Here is an 8,782-nt window from a genome sequence, read left to right as displayed (position 1 = left end):
TTATGCGTTATGCGTTATGCGTTATGCGTTATGCGTTATGCGTTATGCGTTATGCGTTATGCGTTATGCGTTATGCGTTATGCGTTATGCGTTATGCGTTATGCGTTATGCGTTATGCGTTATGCGTTATGCGTTATGCGTTATGCGTTATGCGTTATGCGTTATGCGTCATGCGTTATGCGTCATGCGTCATGCGTCATGCGTCATGCGTCATGCGTCATGCGTTATGCGTTATGCGTTATGCGTTATGCGTTATGCGTTATGCGTTATGCGTTATGCGTTATGCGTTATGCGTTATGCGTTATGCGTTATGCGTTATGCGTTATGCGTTATGCGTTATGCGTTATGCGTTATGCGTTATGCGTTATGCGTTATGCGTTATGCGTTATGCGTTATGCGTTATGCGTTATGCGTTATGCGTTATGCGTTATGCGTTATGCGTTATGCGTTATGCGTTATGCGTTATGCGTTATGCGTTACGCGTTACGCGTTACGCGTTACGCGTTATGCGTTATGCGTTATGTGTTATGCGTTATGAGTTTTGCGTTACGCGTTATGCGTTATGCGTTATGCGTTATGCGTTATGCGTTATGCGTTATGCGTTATGCGTTATGCGTTATGCGTTATGCGTTATGCGTTATGCGTTATGCGTTATGCGTTATGCGTTATGCGTAATGCGTCATGCGTTATGCGTTATGCGTTATGCGTTATACGTTATGCGTTATGCGTTATGCGTTATGCGTTGTGCGTCATGCGTTATGCGTTATGCGTTATGCGTTATGCGTTATGCGTTATGCGTTATGCGTTATGCGTTATGCGTTATGCGTTATGCGTTATGCGTTATGCGTTATGCGTTATGCGTTATGCGTTATGCGTTATGCGTTATGCGTTATGCGTTATGCGTTATGCGTTATGCGTTATGCGTTATGCGTTATGCGTTATGCGTTATGCGTTATGCGTTATGCGTTATGCGTTATGCGTTATGCGTTATGCGTTATGCGTTATGCGTTATGCGTTATGCGTTATGCGTTATGCGTTATGCGTTATGCGTTATGCGTTATGCGTTACGCGTTATGCGTTATGGGCTATGCGTTATGCGTTATGGGCAATGCGTTATGCGTTATGCGTTATGCGTTATGCGTTATGCGTTATGCGTTATGCGTTGTGCGTTATGCGTTATGCGTTATGCGTTATGCGTTATGCGTTATGCGTTATGCGTTATGCGTTGTGCGTCATGCGTTATGCGTTGTGCGTTATGCGTTATGCGTTATGCGTTATGCGTTATGCGTTATGCGTTATGCGTTATGCGTTATGCGTTATGCGTTATGCGTTATGCGTTATGCGTTATGCGTTATGCGTTATGCGTTATGCGTTATGCGTTATGCGTTATGCGTTATGCGTTATGCGTTATGCGTTATGCGTTATGCGTTATGCGTTACGCGTTACGCGTTACGCGTTACGCGTTATGCGTTATGCGTTATGTGTTATGCGTTATGAGTTTTGCGTTACGCGTTATGCGTTATGCGTTATGCGTTATGCGTTATGCGTTATGCGTTATGCGTTATGCGTTATGCGTTATGCGTTATGCGTTATGCGTTATGCGTTATGCGTTATGCGTTATGCGTTATGCGTAATGCGTCATGCGTTATGCGTTATGCGTTATGCGTTATACGTTATGCGTTATGCGTTATGCGTTATGCGTTGTGCGTCATGCGTTATGCGTTATGCGTTATGCGTTATGCGTTATGCGTTATGCGTTATGCGTTATGCGTTATGCGTTATGCGTTATGCGTTATGCGTTATGCGTTATGCGTTATGCGTTATGCGTTATGCGTTATGCGTTATGCGTTATGCGTTATGCGTTATGCGTTATGCGTTATGCGTTATGCGTTATGCGTTATGCGTTATGCGTTATGACTTTTGCATTATGAGTTATGCGTTATGCGTTATGCGTTATGCGTTATGCTTTATGCGTTATGCGTTATGCGTTATGCGTTATGCGTTATGCGTTATGCGTTATGCGTTGTGCGTTATGCGTTATGCGTTATGCGTTATGCGTTATGCGTTATGCGTTATGCGTTATGCGTTATGCGTTACGCGTTACGCGTTACGCGTTACGCGTTATGCGTTATGCGTTATGTGTTATGCGTTATGAGTTTTGCGTTACGCGTTATGCGTTATGCGTTATGCGTTATGCGTTATGCGTTATGCGTTATGCGTTATGCGTTATGCGTTATGCGTTATGCGTTATGCGTTATGCGTTATGCGTTATGCGTTATGCGTTATGCGTAATGCGTCATGCGTTATGCGTTATGCGTTATGCGTTATACGTTATGCGTTATGCGTTATGCGTTATGCGTTGTGCGTCATGCGTTATGCGTTATGCGTTATGCGTTATGCGTTATGCGTTATGCGTTATGCGTTATGCGTTATGCGTTATGCGTTATGCGTTATGCGTTATGCGTTATGCGTTATGCGTTATGCGTTATGCGTTATGCGTTATGCGTTATGCGTTATGCGTTATGCGTTATGCGTTATGCGTTATGCGTTATGCGTTATGCGTTATGCGTTATGCGTTATGCGTTATGACTTTTGCATTATGAGTTATGCGTTATGCGTTATGCGTTATGCGTTATGCTTTATGCGTTATGCGTTATGCGTTATGCGTTATGCGTTATGCGTTATGCGTTATGCGTTGTGCGTCATGCGTTATGCGTTATGCGTTATGCGTTATGCGTTATGCGTTATGCGTTATGCGTTATGCGTTATGCGTTATGCGTTATGCGTTATGCGTTATGCGTTATGCGTTATGCGTTATGCGTTATGCGTTATGCGTTATGCGTTATGCGTTATGCGTTATGCGTTATGCGTTATGCGTTATGCGTTATGCGTTATGCGTTATGCGTTATGCGTTATGCGTTATGCGTTATGCGTTATGCGTTATGCGTTATGCGTTATGCGTTATGCGTTATGCGTTATGCGTTATGCGTTATGCGTTATGCGTTATGCGTTATGCGTTATGCGTTATGCGTTATGCGTTATGCGTTATGCGTTATGCGTTATGCGTTATGCGTTATGCGTTATGCGTTATGCGTTATGCGTTATGCGTTATGCGTTATGCGTTATGCGTTATGCGTTATGCGTTATGCGTTATGCGTTATGCGTTATGCGTTATGCGTTATGCGTTATGCGTTATGCGTTATGCGTTATGCGTTATGCGTTATGCGTTATGCGTTATGCGTCATGCGTTATGCGTCATGCGTCATGCGTCATGCGTCATGCGTCATGCGTCATGCGTTATGCGTTATGCGTTATGCGTTATGCGTTATGCGTTATGCGTTATGCGTTATGCGTTATGCGTTATGCGTTATGCGTTATGCGTTATGCGTTATGCGTTATGCGTTATGCGTTATGCGTTATGCGTTATGCGTTATGCGTTATGCGTTATGCGTTATGCGTTATGCGTTATGCGTTATGCGTTATGCGTTATGCGTTATGCGTTATGCGTTATGCGTTATGCGTTATGCGTTATGCGTTATGCGTTATGCGTTACGCGTTACGCGTTACGCGTTACGCGTTATGCGTTATGCGTTATGTGTTATGCGTTATGAGTTTTGCGTTACGCGTTATGCGTTATGCGTTATGCGTTATGCGTTATGCGTTATGCGTTATGCGTTATGCGTTATGCGTTATGCGTTATGCGTTATGCGTTATGCGTTATGCGTTATGCGTTATGCGTTATGCGTAATGCGTCATGCGTTATGCGTTATGCGTTATGCGTTATACGTTATGCGTTATGCGTTATGCGTTATGCGTTGTGCGTCATGCGTTATGCGTTATGCGTTATGCGTTATGCGTTATGCGTTATGCGTTATGCGTTATGCGTTATGCGTTATGCGTTATGCGTTATGCGTTATGCGTTATGCGTTATGCGTTATGCGTTATGCGTTATGCGTTATGCGTTATGCGTTATGCGTTATGCGTTATGCGTTATGCGTTATGCGTTATGCGTTATGCGTTATGCGTTATGCGTTATGCGTTATGCGTTATGCGTTATGCGTTATGCGTTATGCGTTATGCGTTATGCGTTATGCGTTATGCGTTATGCGTTATGCGTTATGCGTTATGCGTTACGCGTTATGCGTTATGGGCTATGCGTTATGCGTTATGGGCAATGCGTTATGCGTTATGCGTTATGCGTTATGCGTTATGCGTTATGCGTTATGCGTTGTGCGTTATGCGTTATGCGTTATGCGTTATGCGTTATGCGTTATGCGTTATGCGTTATGCGTTGTGCGTCATGCGTTATGCGTTGTGCGTTATGCGTTATGCGTTATGCGTTATGCGTTATGCGTTATGCGTTATGCGTTATGCGTTATGCGTTATGCGTTATGCGTTATGCGTTATGCGTTATGCGTTATGCGTTATGCGTTATGCGTTATGCGTTATGCGTTATGCGTTATGCGTTATGCGTTATGCGTTATGCGTTATGCGTTATGCGTTACGCGTTACGCGTTACGCGTTACGCGTTATGCGTTATGCGTTATGTGTTATGCGTTATGAGTTTTGCGTTACGCGTTATGCGTTATGCGTTATGCGTTATGCGTTATGCGTTATGCGTTATGCGTTATGCGTTATGCGTTATGCGTTATGCGTTATGCGTTATGCGTTATGCGTTATGCGTTATGCGTTATGCGTAATGCGTCATGCGTTATGCGTTATGCGTTATGCGTTATACGTTATGCGTTATGCGTTATGCGTTATGCGTTGTGCGTCATGCGTTATGCGTTATGCGTTATGCGTTATGCGTTATGCGTTATGCGTTATGCGTTATGCGTTATGCGTTATGCGTTATGCGTTATGCGTTATGCGTTATGCGTTATGCGTTATGCGTTATGCGTTATGCGTTATGCGTTATGCGTTATGCGTTATGCGTTATGCGTTATGCGTTATGCGTTATGCGTTATGCGTTATGCGTTATGCGTTATGCGTTATGACTTTTGCATTATGAGTTATGCGTTATGCGTTATGCGTTATGCGTTATGCTTTATGCGTTATGCGTTATGCGTTATGCGTTATGCGTTATGCGTTATGCGTTATGCGTTGTGCGTCATGCGTTATGCGTTATGCGTTATGCGTTATGCGTTATGCGTTATGCGTTATGCGTTATGCGTTATGCGTTATGCGTTATGCGTTATGCGTTATGCGTTATGCGTTATGCGTTATGCGTTATGCGTTATGCGTTATGCGTTATGCGTTATGCGTTATGCGTTATGCGTTATGCGTTATGCGTTATGCGTTATGCGTTATGCGTTATGCGTTATGCGTTATGCGTTATGCGTTATGCGTTATGCGTTATGCGTTATGCGTTATGCGTTATGCGTTATGCGTTATGCGTTATGCGTTATGCGTTATGCGTTATGCGTTATGCGTTATGCGTTATGCGTTATGCGTTATGCGTTATGCGTTATGCGTTATGCGTTATGCGTTATGCGTTATGCGTTATGCGTTATGCGTTATGCGTTATGCGTTATGCGTTATGCGTTATGCGTTATGCGTTATGCGTTATGCGTTATGCGTTATGCGTTATGCGTTATGCGTTATGCGTTATGCGTTATGCGTTATGCGTTATGCGTTATGCGTTATGCGTCATGCGTTATGCGTCATGCGTCATGCGTCATGCGTCATGCGTCATGCGTCATGCGTTATGCGTTATGCGTTATGCGTTATGCGTTATGCGTTATGCGTTATGCGTTATGCGTTATGCGTTATGCGTTATGCGTTATGCGTTATGCGTTATGCGTTATGCGTTATGCGTTATGCGTTATGCGTTATGCGTTATGCGTTATGCGTTATGCGTTATGCGTTATGCGTTATGCGTTATGCGTTATGCGTTATGCGTTATGCGTTATGCGTTATGCGTTATGCGTTATGCGTTATGCGTTATGCGTTATGCGTTATGCGTTACGCGTTACGCGTTACGCGTTACGCGTTATGCGTTATGCGTTATGTGTTATGCGTTATGAGTTTTGCGTTACGCGTTATGCGTTATGCGTTATGCGTTATGCGTTATGCGTTATGCGTTATGCGTTATGCGTTATGCGTTATGCGTTATGCGTTATGCGTTATGCGTTATGCGTTATGCGTTATGCGTAATGCGTCATGCGTTATGCGTTATGCGTTATGCGTTATACGTTATGCGTTATGCGTTATGCGTTATGCGTTGTGCGTCATGCGTTATGCGTTATGCGTTATGCGTTATGCGTTATGCGTTATGCGTTATGCGTTATGCGTTATGCGTTATGCGTTATGCGTTATGCGTTATGCGTTATGCGTTATGCGTTATGCGTTATGCGTTATGCGTTATGCGTTATGCGTTATGCGTTATGCGTTATGCGTTATGCGTTATGCGTTATGCGTTATGCGTTATGCGTTATGCGTTATGCGTTATGACTTTTGCATTATGAGTTATGCGTTATGCGTTATGCGTTATGCGTTATGCTTTATGCGTTATGCGTTATGCGTTATGCGTTATGCGTTATGCGTTATGCGTTATGCGTTGTGCGTCATGCGTTATGCGTTATGCGTTATGCGTTATGCGTTATGCGTTATGCGTTATGCGTTATGCGTTATGCGTTATGCGTTATGCGTTATGCGTTATGCGTTATGCGTTATGCGTTATGCGTTATGCGTTATGCGTTATGCGTTATGCGTTATGCGTTATGCGTTATGCGTTATGCGTTATGCGTTATGCGTTATGCGTTATGCGTTATGCGTTATGCGTTATGCGTTATGCGTTATGCGTTATGCGTTATGCGTTATGCGTTATGCGTTATGCGTTATGCGTTATGCGTTATGCGTTATGCGTTATGCGTTATGCGTTATGCGTTATGCGTTATGCGTTATGCGTTATGCGTTATGCGTTATGCGTTATGCGTTATGCGTTATGCGTTATGCGTTATGCGTTATGCGTTATGCGTTATGCGTTATGCGTTATGCGTTATGCGTTATGCGTTATGCGTTATGCGTTATGCGTTATGCGTTATGCGTTATGCGTTATGCGTTATGCGTTATGCGTTATGCGTTATGCGTTATGCGTTATGCGTTATGCGTTATGCGTTATGCGTTATGCGTTATGCGTTATGCGTTATGCGTTATGCGTTATGCGTTATGCGTTATGCGTTATGCGTTATGCGTTATGCGTTATGCGTTATGCGTTATGCGTTATGCGTTATGCGTTATGCGTTATGCGTTATGCGTTATGCGTTATGCGTTATGCGTTATGCGTTATGCGTTATGCGTCATGCGTTATGCGTCATGCGTCATGCGTCATGCGTCATGCGTCATGCGTCATGCGTTATGCGTTATGCGTTATGCGTTATGCGTTATGCGTTATGCGTTATGCGTTATGCGTTATGCGTTATGCGTTATGCGTTATGCGTTATGCGTTATGCGTTATGCGTTATGCGTTATGCGTTATGCGTTATGCGTTATGCGTTATGCGTTATGCGTTATGCGTTATGCGTTATGCGTTATGCGTTATGCGTTACGCGTTACGCGTTACGCGTTATGCGTTATGCGTTATGTGTTATGCGTTATGAGTTTTGCGTTATGCGTTATGCGTTATGCGTTATGCGTTATGCGTTATGCGTTATGCGTTATGCGTTATGCGTTATGCGTTATGCGTTATGCGTTATGCGTTATGCGTTATGCGTTATGCGTTATGCGTTATGCGTTATGCGTTATGCGTTATGCGTTATGCGTTATGCGTTATGCGTTATGCGTTATGCGTTATGCGTTATGCGTTATGCGTTATGCGTTATGCGTTATGCGTTATGCGTTATGCGTTATGCGTTATGCGTTATGCGTTATGCGTTATGCGTTATGCGTTATGCGTTATGCGTTATGCTTATGCCTTATGCGTTATGCGTTATGCGTTATGCGTTATGCGTAATGCGTTATGCGTTATGCGTTATGCGTTATGCGTTATGCGTTATGCGTTATGCGTTGTGCGTCATGCGTTATGCGTTATGCGTTAAGCGTTAAGCGTTACGCGTTACGCGTTATGCGTTATGCGTTATGCGTTATGCGTTATGCGTTATGCGTTATGCGTTATGCGTTATGCGTTATGCGTTATGCGTTATGCGTTATGCGTTATGCGTTATGCGTTATGCGTTATGCGTTATGCGTTATGCGTTATGCGTTATGCGTTATGCGTTATGCGTTATGCGTTATGCGTTATGCGTTATGCGTTATGCGTTATGCGTTATGCGTTATGCGTTATGCGTTATGCGTTATGCGTTATGCGTTATGCGTTATGCGTTATGCGTTATGCGTTATGCGTTATGCGTTATGCGTTATGCGTTATGCGTTATGCGTTATGCGTTATGCGTTATGCGTTATGCGTTATGCGTTATGCGTTATGCGTTATGCGTTATGCGTTATGCGTTATGCGTTATGCGTTATGCGTTATGCGTTATGCGTTATGCGTTATGCGTTATGCGTTATGCGTTATGCGTTATGCGTTATGCGTTATGCGTTATGCGTTATGCGTTATGCGTTATGCGTTATGCGTTATGCGTTATGCGTTATGCGTTATGCGTTATGCGTTATGCGTTATGCGTTATGCGTTATGCGTTATGCGTTATGCGTTATGCGTTATGCGTTATGCGTTATGCGTTATGCGTTATGCTTATGCGTTATGCGTTATGCGTTATGCGTTATGCGTTATGCGTTATGCGTTATGCGTTATGCGTTATGGGTTATGCGTTATGCGTTATGC

This window comes from Lasioglossum baleicum, unplaced genomic scaffold (genome assembly GCF_051020765.1).
Source record: "Lasioglossum baleicum unplaced genomic scaffold, iyLasBale1 scaffold0157, whole genome shotgun sequence".
Classification (NCBI taxonomy): domain Eukaryota; kingdom Metazoa; phylum Arthropoda; class Insecta; order Hymenoptera; family Halictidae; genus Lasioglossum; species Lasioglossum baleicum.
The sequence above is the reverse complement of the archived record's forward strand: the minus strand, read 5'-3'. Positions refer to the sequence as shown.